We start from the raw sequence: 19,263 nt of genomic DNA, 5'->3' as shown, positions 1-19,263 counted from the left end.
CTGGGGAGGAGGCAGTTGTTAATGGAAATTGATTTTCAGTTCCTCAAAGATTTTTTTCATAAAATTCAACAGTATAATTTCTAATTTATCCCATGAGTAAGCACTGTGTAGTGGTAACAGCACAGGACTAGGAGTCTGAGGATGTGAAGTCTATTCCCAGCTGTGCCAAAAATTCTCCCTTTGTGAACTTGGGCAAATTACCTATAAGCCTCAGTTTCCTCCATCTCCAAAAGAGGGATTAAAATACTAACTCCCTATAAGAGGTGGCATGAGGATTATTCAGTGTTTGAGAAGTGCACATTTATATAATTATTTTAATTTACCAGGTTTCAGAGTAGCAGCCGTGTTAGTCTGTATCCGCAAAAAGAAGAACAGGAGTACTTGTGGCACCTTAGAGACTAACAAATTTATTAGAGCATAAGCTTTTGTGGACTACAGCCCACTTCATATATGCATCCGAAGAAGTGGGCTGTAGTCCACGAAAGCTTATGCTCTAATAAATTTGTTAGTCTCTAAGGTGCCACAAGTACTCCTGTTCTTCTTTTTAATTTACCAATTGTAATAAAGCATCAACGTTTTAATTATGTTTTATACAGTTTTAGGATGTGGTTTGACACTACAATCCATGTGATAACAATGCAAGACTAAATACCACACAGGCAAGAGTTTATGTAGTTCTTCCCTAGGATGATCCAAGAAACTGAAGAGATCTTTTAGCTCCTCATCCAGCACCTTCTGGAGAAGGCACTTTAGCATGGGCAAATTGACCTAATAATCCATTCCTCCAAGTTTTGGGAGGGGCGTTAGTATGCCTCCAACCCCCACCCCCAGTAAAGAATTTCCAGCCTCAGTGTTTTTAAAGCAGTAGGAAAAGAGGAATGATGAGATGGGAAGGAAGAGCTATAAACAACAAAATCATCTAGCTCATTTATTCTAATGTAAACGCCATCCTTTCTTGGCACACAAGAGGCTTTTGAAGAATTACATCATAGCTGGATAGTTGGTCCAACAACAAACCAAAACTAAGTGGAGGAGGAGAGACAGCAGAACTGAACTACAAGTTTAGTATTTTGGAAGAAGTTCAGCCCATGATTGTGCACCACTACACATCACAGCTTAATGGTGTATTTTATGGAGCCAAAGCCTATGATAAAGCAGACAAGCTGACAGCTAACCAGCTAAGGCAAACAGATCTAGGTACTTTCTCAATCCACTGCAGAGAATCCAGACAGACAGCTCACTTTCTACCTAGTCAACCAACTGATGATGTGGCCCAATCCTTCTAACTGCAATGGCACAAGGATTAGGACCATGTATGCCCATTTGTACATTTACAAAGTAGGCATTTCAGTAAATATTTGCATATTTTAACAAGCATTAACCTCTCAAGTTGAAGATTAATGATACAGCAGTGATGTCCAACCTTTGGCCCTGCAGAGCAATGTGTTAAAAAGAAAACGTGTAGTTGATTACAAATTGAAAATGAGCTCCCTGAACCACACCCTGAAATTTTTAAACTAGGAGTTTTGAATCAGACCCATAGTTAGGCAGAGGAAACAGGGGGCACAGCCTCCCCCAACTGCCTCCCCATTTCTCCTGCACCCCACCAACAGCTCTGCTCAGAGCCACAAGCACTGTGAGCAGCTCTTGTCCCTTCCCTTTCGAGCTACTCAGCAGCGCACTCCTGCTGGCAGCCTGCTGCATTGCAGGAGAAGGCAGCTCTGTCTGCTCAATTGTCTGCATCTCTGCCAAGCTGTCAGAGCCACAGGGAGAGCAGGACAGAACTTGAGTGCTTCTGCCTGAGTTTGGGGAAATAGTCAATTGTGCCTCCTTGCCCTTTATGAAATAATTTGTTTGGCCCTCAGGCTGAGAAGGCTGGACACCACTGTGGCAGAGCTATCTATGGAGCACAGAGTTTAAAGACATTTTCTTACCAAATATAGGTAAAGCATCAAGTAAAGATGGCTTCCTGGCAATTATTTTAAAGAGACAACAAAAGCCCAATGGAGGTTTCTTTTATTATGATTATTACTAGATTTAACTTAGAGTACCTAATTATTACAGCTAAGTGAGTGGCTGATTTAGCATGAAAGCTGTTCTTGTCTACCTCTTAAATAGGGTACAAATCACAGATCTACAATGAATTAAATTATTTAAACATAGATTTTTGTGTTTAAGAGTGAGAAAATAAGCTGGCAGCAGAAAGGAAATTCAAGTTTAAAGACCAGAACACTACCACTTGAGAGGGGTTGGAACCCAAATAGCCCAGTCTAAAACATTAATAAAAAAGAAGTTACTAAATGGATTTTATTAAATGTCTAAACATTGGGAGAAATAGTATTAATGAATAAGGACCAAATCCTGCAATCTTTACTCAGACAAAACTTTCATTTCATGTCAATTATTGACTTTATTTGGAGTTTTGTCAGGATAAGGACTGCAGGATTTGGCCATAAAATTTCCATCAGCAGCAATCAATAACTTTATCGATCCTGATGCTCATCATACAAACTATGTAATTATATAAAACGCAATACAACCACACAGTCTTTACAAATCAGAGGTTTCAAAACTGTGAGTAGTGATTCTAATTAAAGGACATTTGATACTAAGACAAATTAGAGAGAAAGCATATGAAATAGTAAACATACAATCACTTTACCATGTGCCTAGCACTACACATGGTGAATCTCAAGAATTCCAAGTAAGTCAGTGAGCTTATACAATTTATCATCACTGGTGCAAATGGAATGTGAACTACTCAGAGCAGAAGATCTTAAAAATCTGCTAAGGGGCTTGTGGTAAATTTTTCATTGGGAGAAGGATGGAAGTTGGATAGCAGATAAGGACAAGGCCCCTGTGACTTGAACATTTTCTAGATTTTTTTTTTTTTCAAATTACCAGTGAATGTGGTGTTTGTTTTTTTCATTTACACATGCACCTAGAGCCCTGGGTGGGTGCATTTTATAATTTTATAAACTGGAATAAAACAGACTAGTACACTACACGGTAAAAATAAATGTTACATACAAACAACCTGTTAACTATCATCTCACTGTGTCTGTGATTGCATCAACATTTTACAGACAAAAAACAATGACTCATCAGTGTTTAACTGTCACCACTTAGCAAAAGATCCAGCATAAGTCAGACAATGTTATTTTAATAAAATAAGGAATAATATGTGTACCAACAACTATATCATCTTACAAAGTAACTAAAAATATATATATTACAAAACCATAATAGACTCTTAAGTTTCTACTGACCCAATTTTAAGGCTCACCCACAACTCTGGATGAGGCTATATGACTGTAACTCCAAGTTGCCACTCGAGTCCTTTAGATTAGTCAAAATTATTATTGTTACTTATTTATTTTTCTTATCTATAATGATAATAGAAACTTACTTACCTTTTCCTATATTTTTAAGAAAATAAATCAAACCACAAAAGAGTGTTGTTCCAGCTAAGAACCGCAAAATAAAGTTGCAACCTCATGAGAAAAGAAAACAAAGCTCTTTGCAGGCAAAGAATTCTACTTTCCTGTTGCACTCCCATCTCAGCCTGATAGCTGTACTGTACCATGAACAATCGTACATCCACAAACCAATACTTAATAACAGGAGAGTAGATAATGACATCAATGCAAAAGAATTATGAACTATATTGCAAAAAGAATGCTACCTCCCAGATGTGTGGGATGGAAGTAAAAGGGAAAATGTAAAGGTTGTTTGTTTTCCTCAAAAGCATAGCACATATCTCTGGCATTCACATGCTGGTCATAAGGGTACTGCAGTAATACTATTTATGCAGCACTCAGAAGCGTGCTATGCACTTCACTGAAAATGACAAAGGCTAAGTCCCTGCCCCAAGCAGCTGGCAATCGAACCTGTTTTCTAGAAAGAGATGAATTACTCCATTTATAACGTTGTGCAATTGCAGGCAAAGTGGCCCTATGTTCAAAACTGATGTGAAATCAGTCTAGAGCAAGAAGAAAACTTATGTCTAGGGTTGACGATAGCACAGCAGCACTTCAGAACTTCAGCTACATGGCCTGTGAGAAAGGTGATAGGACTAGATCTTAGAAGGAACATAAAGAGGTAGAGTGCTCCAAAAACACCACATCTTTTAACTTAAAGACACTCACTGAGTGAGTAAGTATTTGTATTGTCTTTCCACCTAGAAGAAAGGCCAAAAAGAGGACAACCAATCAAAAGGGAAAGTGGTCAATCTTTACTCATGTGAGTAGTCCCATTCACATCTACTGAATAAGGGCTGCGGGACTGGGACCCAGCTTCAGAATGGATGGGTGGTAGCCAATCCTTGGAGGCTTTAAGCAGGGTTTATCCTCCACAAATCAACAATAATAAAAATGGGATGGTATTTTACATTAAGCAAAGACCTGACCCCAACACCTGCAACACTCTACAGACATTTATGTATGATAAATTATAAGAATTTATAACATGTTGAGACAGATTTCAATACAGATACCCATAAGCTTTTAGAACAGGAGTACTTGTGGCACCTTAGAGACTAACAAATTTATTAGAGCATAAGCTTTCGTGGACTACAGCCCACTTCTTCCGATGCATATAGAGTGGAATATTGAGGAGATATATATACACACAAGCTTTTATTTTGTTTACTGATTCTTTTTGTTTTTACTTTGGAATCAGTGGGAGAGAGAGGACAGTCTGCACTGACACTGACATTATATGTGAAGAAAATGGATAAGGAAAAAAAAGAAAGACCATTTCAAGACCTTTCAATTAACTTCAGCTAGTGGCCCCCTAGGATTGTTATCCCCTATTTAAATTGCATGTGTTATCTCCTTGATACCTCCACCCAATTTACACTGACAACTCCTAGTCAAGGGATTTGTCAAACTGATTTAGCCGTGTCATGTCAGCAGCCTTTAACAAGGTATCTGTTGAGCAAATCGAGACCTCTGGCTTAGAATCTGAAAATTACTTACACAATGTATAGATCTAACTGCCTCATCCATCACACCCACATCACTAATTTCTTGATCTACAGCCTTTCAAGTTATCCATTTGTTCAAGGCTGTCCATAAAGTGTTACAAATGAGAGAGAGAGTGTGTATGTGTATGCATGTATGTGTGAGTGTGTATGCAGAATTGCCTGTACAATCTTAATTCAACTCCTTGTATGCAGCATTATGATACATGATCACATATTACTTCTTCCACAGGACTCCTACCTCATTCAGTGCACATAATGAACGGACAGTGCTCATTCACTGAGCATCAGTTCAATATTGTGTTTTCTCCTCATTGTTCAGTGTGTGGCTACGAGCCTTATTTACTGCACGCTATTCAAATCCTGCCCTGAAGTCAAAAATATAATTTCCTCGGGGGCTATTCTATGATACTCAACACCTCCATGAGATGAGGTGGTATTATATTCCCATTTTAGAGATGGGGAACTGGGCACAGAAAGATTAAGGTCAAAATTCCACTACGTTTGGGTGTCCAATTCGACATACCTTGGACCTGATTTTTCAGAGTACTTAGCATAATATAGCACTCCATATATTCAAGAATAGCTCCCACTGACTTCAGTGGCAGTTGTGAGTGCTCAGCCCTTTTTCAAATCAGACCCCTGGTCTCAAACCAAGCAATCAAAAAATGAGGAACATAGTAGTAGAGACCACCTGTGAAAAGTTAAGTTAAGTCATTTGCCCAGCATCACATGGGAACTCTGTGGCAGAGGCAGGGATAGAATCCAATTATCCAGGGCAGCATTCAACTGCTTTACTCATCTTGCTATCTCCCATTTCATTCATTACACACCTTCCAACTTCTGCAACAAATGAGGCAATGGTCCTACAGACAACAGCCTCCTTCTTTATACAACCCTGATTCATCCTCAGAGCAGGTCCATCCTGTGCATTGAATGAGGCAGGGGTCCTTTGGAAAAAATAGTATGTAATCATATAATTGACGACGGTATCATAATACATGTGTTCAAGGGAGCTGAATTAAGGTTGCTCACATAACCTTAACTGAGGCATTTCCTAACTTTTGAATGCATGACTCTGCAACCTTAATGATGTTCTTTTAACAGGTTTTTCCTGTGTATAATTTCCCAGATTTTTTAAAGAGTAAACAGAAATTCCATCACAAAGCATTATATTGAAACTAACTCATCAGCAAGTAGAGTTGGGACCTTTAGTTCCATCGCACAGACCTCTGCCACTTGAGCTAACAGGGTAACTGGCAGCAGCAGTAGATCATCATCCTTGATATAGAGCCGCTTGAGAGGATGGGGCACTCTGCCAGTGTGTTTCACAGACATCTGCTGACACCAGAGGAATGGCGAGACTCAGGGATCTTGGGTTCTATTCTAGGCGATGGGGAGAGAGTGCTCTAGTGGACACAGACTCTTCTGCCCTAAGTGTGACCATCTTCTCTGCACCCTCCAACTTATCCTTGGCCCAGTCCTCTCTTTTCCCTACTCCTGGCTCCTAATCCTGATCCTATTCTCTTCGCTTTGCCAGTCCCAGTCTCCACTGCTCAGGCTTCTCATTGCAATGTTATTCTCCTCACTTAGCCAGTCTGACCCTTCTGAACACTCCATCCTAGTCTCCTTCTCCCCACTCCCAGCCTCCATGCCCAGCTGTTCCGTTACTCCTATCACTTCCCAGCTCTTCATCCAATCGGTCTCGCTCCCCTACTCTGGCCTTCATTCACCTTCCTCCCTGTCCACATTTCTCATCCCCACTGACTCCAAGTTCCAGTCTCTCACCTCATTCAATCTCAGTGTTCTCCCACTTCCATCTGAATCCTCATACTAGGCTCTGTGCCCAACCAGTACCAGTTCTCCTGCTGTACCCCAGCTTCGTCAGATCGATGTTCCCTCCCGGCACCCTGCCCCACTGGTTCTCCGACCCAGTCTCCTCCCCCATCCAAACGCCCAGTTTAAATTTCCCTCTTTCCCCCTCCTCCACTAGCCTCCGGGCCATCTCTCCCACCCCCAGACTTCTTGTCCCAGTCTACTCCCCCCACCCACTCTGAGGGTCCAGTTCTTGTCTTCTCTGCATTCAGATCAGGCGGCTTCTTCCTCTACACTCCCAGGGCCCAGCAGGGGGGTACAGAGAGCACAGGAGAAAATGCCCTGAACCCAGGACAGCACACAGCAGAGCTGCAACTGCAGAGAAAGTCCTGCTTAGCCCATCTGCACCATGCACACTGTGGACAGACTATTCGGGAATTTTTCAATGCCTTTTATTTTCGCCAAATTTGGACAGATTTTCATGAAGATGACAAAATACACATCCCTGAAACAAAGCTGCCCCCCCACACCCAATTTCAAGTCCCTGATCCAAGGCAGGGACGGTGCTAGAATTTCTCAATGAAAAGGATGCCCGAATTTTTAACATAATGTATTTCAGCCCTAACCCTGTTCTTAGAAACAACTAAACTGTTTTGGGTGAATTTTTTTTTTTTTTTTTTTGTATAAAGCCGGTCAGAAAATTTCAGCCCAAATAGTTAAAGTTTGGCAAAGTGATAAGCAACCAGAACCAGAGTTTTATAATAGGAAATGTCAGGCTAATGGGCAGTATTACCAGCCTCGCCTACAATTCTTTCAGCTTCTTTAAAGAAAATCTCCTTCTAGACATAAAACAATTGTTCATAATAGCCCAGTCCCCCAGTTAAACTGCAGTAGCCTGTACAGTTATGTGTTCTTACTGCTTTGTCTCAAATAGATGTTCTCAAACGTTTCCACGGCGTGGACCATATCTTAATAGAAAGATTCATCAACGATCACATAATTAAGCCTGCGAGTCTGTCACAGAGGTCACGGAAGTCACTGATTCTGTGACTTTCCGGGACCTCCATGACTTCTGCAGCCAGCAGGTGTGACTGACTGTAGGGCCATCCGAGCAGCTTGGGTGGCCCCAGGGTCAGCCGTACCGCCCCCACCCCCTTAAAACGTTGGCGGTCCTGGGCCACCCCCTGCCAGAGCTGTGGGAGTCCCACGCCACCCCCTGTGGGCAGCAGCTGCTGCAGTCCCGGGCCAGCAGGGCTGTCCCCTGCCAACAGCGGCAACGGAGGTCCCAGGCTGGCAGGGCTGTCCCCTGCCAGCAGCGGTGATCCCGTGCCGCCCCTCTCCCCCAAGAACCAGTGGGCACCCTGGAGTCCCCCCCAGCACCAGCAGGTGCCCCACAGCCCCCCTCCAGTACCAGTGGGAGTCCCGGAGGCCCCCCCCAGCACCAGCGGGAGGCCCAGAGGCCCCCCTCCAGAGCAGCAGCTGCACTCCTGGACCCCTCCAAAACACCAAAGATTTAGTCGGGGTATTTATAGTGCAAGTCATGGACAGGTCAGGGCCCGTGAATTTTTGTTTATTGCCAGTGAGTTGTCCATGGCTTTTATTAAAAATGCCCATGACTAAATCTTAGCCTTGCACATAATCATAGTTACACATAATAATAGCACCCAACACAACATGACCCTGATTGGCATCTCTGGGTACCACTGAAATATAAAATTTAATTACAATAATGGAGAATTCTGGTAATCCCATAGTTGCACAGTGAGCTTTCAATTACGAATACTGTCCAGTGCTGGGTTGTCAGACATTGCCAAAAGTATTTTTTCCAAAGCATCTGCTGCGGGCACAAGTATTGTGTATCTCGGATACGATCCAATATCTGTCCCCTACATTTTCAAAGCGGTGCATGGGGTTTATTCATGTCACTCTAATTAATACCAGTTGCAGTAACAGTCAAGGCCTCCAAGCATTCCTTTGTAGGTGTAGGGGTCTATGTGGACTGATTTAAAACACATTTCACAGTTTCAAAGACAACAGATATACTACAAACATATCTCATAATGCTTTCAATATTATACTGAGCACTTTATCTTTAGTCTTCTGTCTTCTATCTTTAGTCTTAATTAGGCCAGATCTACACTAAAAAGTTAGGTCAACCCAGCTATATCGCTCAGGGTGTGAAAAATCACACACCCCTAAGTGATGTGGTTAAGCTGACCTAACCCCTAGTATAGACAGTACTAAGTTGACAGAAGAATTCTTCTAGCTACCACCTCTCAAGGAGGTGGACTAGCTACTCCCATTGCTGTAGTGAGTGTCTACACTGAAGCACAGCAGCGAATTAAGTGTAGACATAGCCTTAGACTCAGGAGTTTCTAGCTCATGGTCCTGTGCTCAGATCACAACTTTCTCAGATTTCCGCTGTAAAATGCTTTTTAAAAGTAAGAAATTATTTGTCCCAGTATATCTCTTTCTGGGAAACCTATGAGAAATTCTCTTTCCCGACAGCTCAGTGGTTCCAAGTCTCAGTGGTACAGTCCTACTGCGTGCTGCCAGAACAATTTGTCCTGAAATGTTCAATTTTCATTTTCATACAAGAACATTTTCCACTTTTGACATGTCCCAGTCCTGCAAACCAGATGACTGAGGCTATGTCTACACTACCGCGGTAAGTTGACCTACGCTATGCAACTCCAGCTAGGTGAATAACCTAGCTGGAGTCGACGTACCTTAGGTCGAGTTACTGCAGGGTCTACACCACGGGAGGTGAGGTTGTGTCGATGGGAGAAACTCTCCTGTCGACTTACCTTACTCTTCTCATCGGGGGTAGAGTACAGAGGTCGACTGGAGAGCCATCTGCTGTCGATTTGGCGGGTCTTCACTAGACCCACTAAATCGACCGCCAGTGGATCGATCTCAGAGCGTCGATCCCGGCTGTAGTGTAGATGTAATCTAAGAGTATGGCTACATAGTAGTTGGGCATGTGCCTCCCAGCCTGTGGAGACAGGCTCATGCTAGCTCAGCTCAAACCAGCACACTAAAAATGGCAGCGTGAGTGTTGCAGCTTGGGCAGCAGCTCAGGCTCTTAAGCCCATCCAATCACCTGGATCTAAGCTCGGATGAGTAGCTAGAGTCTTCACCGGAAAAATGAGCTTGTCTACCCAGCCTGGGAGGCTTGCTCCCAGTTATCATGTAAACTAGCTGTTTTGAACCTTTTTTTCATTTGTGGACCTCTAAAATATTTCAAATAGAACTGTGGACCCCTTTTGAAATCTTTGGCACAGTCTGCAGATCCCCAGGGGTCTGCAGACCACAGGTTGAAAACCACTGGTGTAGACATATCCTAAGAGTCCTAGCTGAAGACCACAGCTTTGATCTTTGAACAAGGACAGGCTTCAACTACAGGAACAAGTCACGGCTGCACAGCTGGAGGAAAGAAACAAAGCCCTAAGTTTATATTTCTGTTGGATACATATAACAGGCTTCACTATTTCAATCCATCCCAGAGGCAAAAGAAAACAAAATCTTGACATTAACTATCAGTTAATAGTGCATAAGTTCACAGATTACTTGTCTTTTCAATTTATAAATAAACCAGAAAGTTGTGTCACAACTCAAGGTAGGTTTGGGTCTTCATTGAATTATTATAATAGACATAAACCCATTCATTCATGAATTAGGCTGAGAGCTCTTTGGAGCAGGGATCATCTTGCTGCTCTGTGTTTGTACATGCCTAGCACAAAGGGGCCCTGACTGGGGTCCTTGGATGCTACCACAATAGAATTAATAAATAAAATAATAGTACAGACAAGGTAGGTGAGGTAATATTGTTTATTGGACCAACTTCTGTTGGTGCGAGAGACAAGTTTTCAAGCCACACAGATATTACCTCACCCCTGATCTTGTCTCTCTGCTATCCTGGGACCAACACAGCTACAACAACTCTGCACAAAATAATAGTACAGGTCAGAGAAATACTCTAGCCGTCTTTTTTCCAAAAAATATGATACCTTCAATTGTGTGAGACATTTGCTCTTTTTAAATTCACAGCAGGAACCAACCACTGCAGTTAAAAATCACCAGTATCATTATAAACAACCCTGGAAAATCCTTTTTAGAAGAGGGGGTTTGAAATATTACAGCTTTAGAAACCAACGTTTGGTTGTGGGAGTTGTTTTCAAACCTCGTGACCTTAACCATATTAACTCTATTAGGTCTGGATCGGGCTTTCATAGCCATTCCCCTATTTCCTATAAATCACTGCTTTAGTAATAACAAAAAACCCAAATGCATGAATAAACATGGGTTACCAGAAGGGGCACTGTTCTGCAGAACTGGCCTATAAACGTAGCCATGTTGGAGCCTCTACAACTTTCCTTCAAACAGTAATTCCTAGGAGCAACACTCCAGGGCCCAGGCTAATATAAGTCTGGCCATGTAAGTTTCCCCAAGAGTGTTTACTCTATTTATTCTCTTTTAAAATGAACACAGACACAGGATTTTCCTTCAATCTTGAATTAAAACCCCAAACTCTAAAAAACAAACTTTAAAAATCTTTCTTTCAAAGTTTAGGAACGTTTCTCTCATTTTCTTCCTACTTCTAGCCTGGAGAAGGATTAAGGACTTGATATGGCTAAACTGAACAATTCTGGCAAGAAAGAGAAAGAGTGTGTGTCTAACTAGCCCAAGGCTAGGAAAAACTAAAGTCACTCACTTATTCAGAAGCCATGTTGGCTGTCCTTCACCATCCTACAGGCGAGTGCTGTAGGAGTTGGCCGAAGTGCCCCAATCCTATAAACACAAACCTCTATAACCAAAACAGCACTTCCAATAATATCATGCACACTATGCTATCCTAGGATGCCACTTTGGCAATTCAGGGGCTGTGCTTTTCAGTCAGTACTAATCTCCTAAGCACCCCTAGGATTTTCCTTGGAGGTCTCCTCTCTAAGCAAGAGGAGAAGAAGAAAGCCTGATTTTGCTTGACTCATGAGATGGCACAAGTTCAGAGGCTAAAAAGTTATTTGCTGGATGTTATCTTGTGACTCTCTAAGAATAGTTGGGAATTCCATTAGTTGGTGAAGAATTTAGATGCGCTCTGGGGAGGGAACATTCTTTCGGAGAAGAAGTATATAGCTTTTTTTTAAAAGGTACCTTAAGAGAAAATGAAATAACCATGCAAGAAATTAGAATACTGTATGAATAAATACCTCTTATTTGTGCACCTTCTCAGTCACAACTCTTATTATTGTGAGGACCTCCATATTTTTGTCCGCATAGTTATGTTACTTTTTTGGTTTGCTAAAACAATGTATATTTTGCCAGCAAATTAACCTTATATTAAACACTTCTGCTACTGTGACAATGCAGATTCTCAAGAGCAGCAGTCTTCAACTTCGGCAGAGTTACTTATTTCCTTTTTTACCATACAGTCAGTAGGTCTCGGTTTGTAACATGGATGTCCCAAAGTTCTGAGCAGTGTAACTTTAATGTCAGTGGTCAACAATATTTTTATAATGTGTAGCTATACAAAAATCTTGCTAAACAAATTCAGCACAATGTGGTAGAGAAGCTGAAAGGCATTGCCACCATTTCTGGATAACACTTACTCTACTGGCCACAAGGCCAGCTTGGAACAAGCCAAGTGCTGCTCCAGAGGCAGTAGATCCTAACTTTCACTTAACTCCTATAACTCCAAAATATACAAATTCCGATCTCCTGTCCTGTTATTCTTCTTATCCCTCCAGTTTACTCACTAGAGCTCTTAGAAGCATTAGTCCTACCACTGATTAAACGAGGGTGACTCATGAGATGTAGTCCCCAGCCAATATATAACCCAAAGATTACAAAACATCCACCTTTATCTGGCCATTCTTGATACCAGAGGTATTTCCTGAGGCCACACAACAGAAACAAACCAGGCAGGGGATTGCAATAGTGATTTAGTAAATATCACTGCAACAACTTTTCTAGTGACTCAGCAGCAGTGCTAGCATACAGGGGCTATTGCTCCTTGGACAAGATGGTTTACTATTTAATACCAATTCTCCTTTCTGCTAATGTATGGGGTTACTTTTACTCTGATCTGACAAAGATTCAACACACACCATACCAGTCAGAAAATTTGGTAGCTCACTGCTCCCTTATAAATGGGATGGGACAATGGCAATAGATAAGGACTTTCAGTTGTGGAATGGAGCATCTCAAAACTTGTAAAATGGCCTTCATGAAAAACTAAGGACCTTGGGCTTGCTGTTGCCTTTGCCTGGAGTCTGGCTTTCACATCATGAACCTGCAATGTGACTGTTTGGGCACAAAGGGAAAAAAGATGAGGTAAAAAACTGAGAGTTGCTGTAGATGGCATTGTGACTGCCCACAGAAGCCTTGAGCATGCCACAAACAGAGAAACACGTAGCCAAGGCATTATATCCACTGTAGCTAAGTCAGACATTCTAACTTACCATTGCAGTGGAAAGGCAACAGGAAGACAAATTTCAATTTAGGTAATTACATTCTGCGTGCTTAAATTCCACATGCAGTTTCAACTGGATACTGTATTCGTTACCACCTTTCCTAAATTTGTGTGCAGTTTTCAGTGTTTCACTCCAGAAATGAATACACTTCCGTGGTGGAACAAATTATCCCTGTATAGTTTGGATAGTGCTCACTTTGTAAAGCACTTATGTGGGGAAGGGAGGAAAGCACTATATAAAAGATTTATTTTTGCACAAGATATTTGCATTACATATCACCACCACCATAACAAAATCACCACATGCCAGTCTGTGTTTCCAGACAGCAATCTGACTTTGCAGAAAACTAACATCACTGTCTATAGGAGGGGGGGGGGTTGCCAAAAAGATTAGGAAAAGGGCTCAGATGCTGAACAAAGTCTACTGGCAGCAATAGGTGGAGAGAAGAGAAAAGGTTGGCCTGTTTTCCTGATTAAAACTTCCCATGAAACTCTCCTAAGCACTGTCTGTTTTTTTATTTAAAAGTATGTCCTATATGAACTTTTCAAATGGCAATTTCTGTTTTAGTGTTCTCTGCCTCTTTTTCTTTGGAAAAAAGGATGAGTAGTACCAAACTCCCTTTACTTGACATCTGGAATGAAGAGACTGGAATATACATATACTATTTTCCTACATACATTCTCCTAGATAAGGCTAGGGCTTTTAAGAGGAGCACTGACTATCGCCAAGGGTTGCTAAAGAAATGGTAAAACAAATGGGAAACAAACAACCAAAAATAGTTTATTTGTTCTGATAATCCCTAATCCATGATACAATTTCTAAATTTAAAGGGAAAAAATAGAATAAAATATGGTTCAGTGCTTTTAGCACAATGGGGTCCTGGCCTTGAGGTATTTCTGCAACACAAATAATAAACGCCCAACCCTGATAGATGAGTGGGAGAAGAGATCTATAACGAAAATCCTGCTGCCATTTCCTCCTCCATACTAAGCAGCCGGAGGACTTTGGTTGAAGTGGAACATTGTGATGCTGTTCCAAGAAGACAACCCTGACAGGGGCTCCTCAGGCTAAATGCCCCTTGTACCAGGGGCTCAAGTAGATTTTAGGGAGCAAATCAGGGCTGGATGCACAGAGATTCATTAAAATCCATGGCTTCTTGATCTACATCGATCCACCAGACATTTCCTGCCATCCCCCCGCTCCAAGAAGAGGAGTACACCCACTGCACAAGATACTCCAACCCTGAGACTGCAGTAGTAGCCACAAAGTAGCTCCACAATTCCCGCTCATTCCCCAAGCAGGCTCTCCCTACTTAGGCTGGGGGTCTGGATCTGGGACACAAAGCATATGTCATCCCAAAGCTCTTTGCTAATTTAGACCTCACTCCTGCAATCAGATCTATATGGATACCACTGACCTCAATGAAGGAGCTCCACAAGAACACAAGGATCGGGACCTTAAACTGACATACCAAGTTACACACCGGGATGGGTTCAGTCACTACTAAAATGAAGCCACCTGTAGGCTGAAACGCAGTAACTAATGCAGGATGATAGTACACAACTGCTTTAAAAAAAAAAAACACACACACACACACTGGAAGTGAGGAAAATATTGAACTAAAATTGCAAGGGGAATTTAAGCAAGCAAAATAATTATCTGTGTTGGAAGAAATCTTTCATCAAACTATCATATTAACAGATGCAAAGAACAATAATAATTATACCTAGCTCGGAAATATTGTGTTTTTCATCCATATAACTCAAGGCTGTTTACAAAGGAGGTCAATATCCTCATTTTACAGATGGGGGAAATGAGAAAGTATAGGGGTGAAGCAACTTGCCCACAATCACCAATCAGATTCAGTGCTTGACCCACCAGGCCTCACACCCTCCCTAAACACTCTTATCTACCATTACATATATTTTTATTTTTCAGAGATAGAAATTTCTCTGTGTGTCTAAACCTGAAACAGAAAAAAATTAATTACAAATGAAGGCCCTGATCCTGCAATCACAGCTACTAACATGGACCCATATGCCCATGAAGAGCCCCTCTGCACTCAATGGGACTCCATACAGGGGCAGGAGTCCTTGCAAATAGACTCGATTGCAAACAAAATGTGGGTTAATGTGCTGCTTGCATATCTCACTTTAACCTTTAGTCACCCGAACAAATAAAATATAAACTTCTACAGCCTTTCAAATCTCAGAGCTACAGCTCTAAAATACTGATTTTTTTTCCACCAATTAATCTAGCTCATTGAAAGTAACCTATGTTCATACAATAAGAATTAAGGGGGAGGACTGGGAATAAAATTTACCGTATACACCTCATTTGGGGAGGTTACAGCTCTAATTTTTCCTGAACGCAAAGTTTAAAATTGTATTAACAGAATAAAATGAAAATAGAATACATTGCACACCTTCTTGCTGCTTCTTTGCTTAACAATAAAGGAATACAGTTCTGTGGACTAGAGTAAAGTTGAGACACAGAAAACTGAATACATCCCCTGCTCCTAACAATTTTATGCAGTGAAAACCAGACCTGCCATAATCTCATTTATCTAGCGGGAGACTCCCTCAGTCTTCATTAATCTGAAAGCAGTTTTATAAAGTAGCGCTCACTCGTTGGCTGTAGGATTTTTCCTAGTTTGTTTCAATTTAACATTTAAAATCTCCTGCCTTGTCTGGAGGTTGGAGGAATTACTACTGCACACTCAAATTCTCTCATCAAAACCAGCTCTGATGTTTTCAGACCTACTGACTTTTCACTCACGTTGTGCTTAATTTTTAAAGCAGGTGTCCATCTTACAACTAATTCTTTCAATAAGATTTTATAATTTATAAATATTATTATAAATCTCACTCCTTCCAATCATCCATGAGGGAAAACAATGATGTGAACTTGACAAGTTGACTCATGTTGTGATCAGTTTTTTAATTATTTTTTTACAAAGTATCTGTTCCTTCAACAAAGGATTGTTGTTTTATTTTTTTCACTATTTAAATGATGCTATTTTGGGGAAGTAGAAAAATGACAAAAGTACCCTCCTATTCACAATATGCCAGCTTGACCAGCCATGATGAATGCAGATCTGCTATTTGGGTCATTAATTGGAAAGCAGTTCTAAATCTCATGACTGATTTTTTCCCACTGTTTTTTTCAGTCAGATTACAGTTATGTTACATCTTACTCATTATTTTAAATCTCCCTCTTCAAAATCACCCAAGCTGGGCCTGTCCCTGTGAAAAACAATAATGCCAAATCCTCTCTCGTTTTGAAACTCATATTAAAGCACAGCTTGTAAGAGTGTGTTTTCATCCAGTAAAAGGAAGGAATTTATTTTGTCTTGTGTCAATGACACATTTAAAATCTCCCTTTACTCGAAACTACCACAGCTTGATCAACTCTGATATATTCAGACCAACCAACTTCTCATATGTATGAAAGTTACTACAAGAACCTGGTCCTTCCAACACTTACATGCAGATAATGTCACTCATGAGAGTAATCCTAGCCAGAACTGGTCTCTCGGTTTGCAGGTTTCCACCCTAAAAGAGTTGTTATGGCTTTGTTTGGGGACGGAGGGGGGGTTTAAATAAGACCTTTCCACTCTTCAGCTTCCACAAGATTTTCAGTGCATAAACAGTGATCTCAGAGGGTTTTTTGGGTTCAGTCTCCTCACTTCACATTGCCTTACCTTGGGACAGCACCCGTGTAACAATCAAAAATGTAAGTTAACCAAGCCCTCGCTCATCTGGGGATTCATTTTTAAGGCAGTTGTTAAAATCTGACTTTTTTTTTTTTACCCCTCAATAAACTCTACAAAAAATATATTTTTTTTAAATCTCTCCTCTTCTTCCCTGGGTTCAGCAACTCCCCCCACCTAACCCCACCCGGGGTAAAAACCAAAGAGACCCACACCCCCAACCCCACCCCCGAAGAAACCCCTGACCCGGGGAGGGGGGGGGGGCAGCCAATTGTGTGGGAGGCATCTCCCAGCTCTCAGAGTTGTGCCAGCTCTGCCCGGCCTGGGGCGGTGTTTCTCTGCCCCTGGGTGTCTCGCCCAGGGGGGCAGCTCTGCAGCCGCCCGGGCTGAGGCTGGTTGTAAACAGCCCCTGAGCTGCTGCTGCTGCTGCAGGCCCCTCCGCAGACACAGGGCCCTCTTCAGCCGGCACTGCTCAGCCTCCAGCCCGGCCAGCTGCCTCAGCCCGAGCCCCCGGGAGGCTGCTGGGCCTCGAGGGGGCCCCGATCCCCTCCCCGGGGCTCTCCCAGGCCGGGCCCCCCTGCCCTGGGCCCCCCTAGGGGGGGAATAGGGAAGTCCTGACTTACCTGTCATTACTTTCTACGCCATCTTGGATCCACTTGTCAACGTCCCCACAAAGCATTGTGGGAAAAAAAACCTCCCCCCACCCCTCTCTCCTTCCCCCCAGCCCAGGAGCAGAGCAAAGAAAGTTAGAGGGGAGCCAGGCAGGCGGGGGACGGGGGGGGGGTGCTGCTGGTGGTGGTGGTAAAAACAAAGTGGGGCGCCCCATCCCAACGGGAAGCGGGGGAGGATCGGAGCGAGGGCATGGAGCTGCCTGGCATGCTCCTGTCTCTGGGGCACTGAACAAGGTGGGCTGCCCCTGGCAGTGTTTTGCCAAAGGAGTGAAATCGCTGGCTCTCCATGCACCCCGCAAGCAGCTGCTGGAGCAAAGAGGGACTGCGTTGAATCGTGTGGTTTCTGCTTGCTTTTTTCACCCCCCCCCCCCCCCTCATCCCCCGGGAACTTTCCTCCTGGGGAATGTGTCACTGGCATGCATCAAATTGCCTAGGTCAGGACAACAGGTTTTGGAGGACCAAATTAATTCATTATCCGTTTCCCTTGCAACATAAGGATATACCATATTTCTAAAGGAGATTTTTTTTTTATAAATGTACCATGGGAGTTGCAGACATAACTACATGTAATTGCATTTTCTGGGGTATGGTTTATTGAAAATAGATTTTTTCCTCTTGCAACTTTTTATTTTTCAAAAAGCATGTACCCGTTCAGAAATGCATTATTGGGTATTTCTGCATGCTACAAAATGTCTTGTATGCCAGCCTCTGTGGCAAAGTGCACCAGTGCATGGAAATATGTTTTTGCCTTGCACTTATTTTATTATAATTTTTTGCAATAATTTCCTTTCCCCATATGGGATTGTATTAGTGGCTGTGTATATATACCAAATGTACAAAAACAGTGTAACATTTCTCAGGAAAGTATGTTGTTGCATTTTAAAATGTTTTTTCCCCTTATAATTTTGCTAAGGAACTTTCCCTTTCAGAAACCAATTTCTGGCTCTGCATGAATCTCAGAAACTATTTTGTTTAACAGGTTTCTTTTTGCAAAGAACTCTTTCCTGTTAGCAATGTATTATTGGCTCTGCCTTCAAAATGCTTAGCCACCATATTGTTTCAAGTATTTTTCTTCACAATTACCATGTTTTGCAAAATAACTTTGGAAATGTTATTAACTCTGTATGCATGCATGTCACAAAATGCCTTGCTTGTTATGCTTTGGGGCAAATAACATACAAATACAGTACAAGACTGGAAAAATTATGATCTGACTTCAGCCTTTTAAGGTAGGTCACTTATGAACTAGGATTGCAATTGGTTTTTTTTTTAACTTTCCCCTCAACTTTTTTAATTAAGAAAAATATAGGATTCAAATTGATTTAGCACTGAATTGACCTAAATGCATTTATATTTAAGTTTACACTGAATATCATCCACGTTTCTTGAGGACTAACCACTTACACACTACCTGAGGTTTTGCCACTGCAAGCACAGAGACTTGTACCCAGGAATATTTTCAGTACTCATAAGACTCTTTGCAGAAATATAAATAACACAAGGAAATAAATTGCAATGTGAAATCTTTTGCTGCCCAGATGTTAAATCAATGCACTTATCTTCCTTATTCAACTTTAAAGACATGTTTGCCAGCATGATTAACTGTTT

General features: G+C 41.9%; 1 protein-coding gene across 4 annotated transcripts in view; it reads right to left on the bottom strand.

The window, feature by feature from the left end:
• HELZ (helicase with zinc finger) overlaps positions 1–17,743 on the bottom strand; it is a 139,405-nt gene extending 121,662 nt beyond the window's left edge. For 2 of the 4 annotated variants that reach the window (XM_005282930.4, XM_005282931.4), the window contains exon 1: positions 17,608–17,743. The gene's annotated coding sequence lies outside the window, so the exon portion shown is untranslated. The remainder of the gene's footprint in view (positions 1–17,607) is intronic. The other 2 variants (XM_024104614.3, XM_065563638.1) reach the window with 1 other exon arrangement.
• Between the last annotated feature and the right edge of the window lie 1,520 nt (positions 17,744–19,263).

The sequence above is a fragment of the Chrysemys picta genome, chromosome 12 (genome assembly GCF_011386835.1).
Source record: "Chrysemys picta bellii isolate R12L10 chromosome 12, ASM1138683v2, whole genome shotgun sequence".
Classification (NCBI taxonomy): Eukaryota; Metazoa; Chordata; order Testudines; family Emydidae; genus Chrysemys; species Chrysemys picta.
This window is presented reverse-complemented; position numbering and strand designations above follow the sequence as displayed.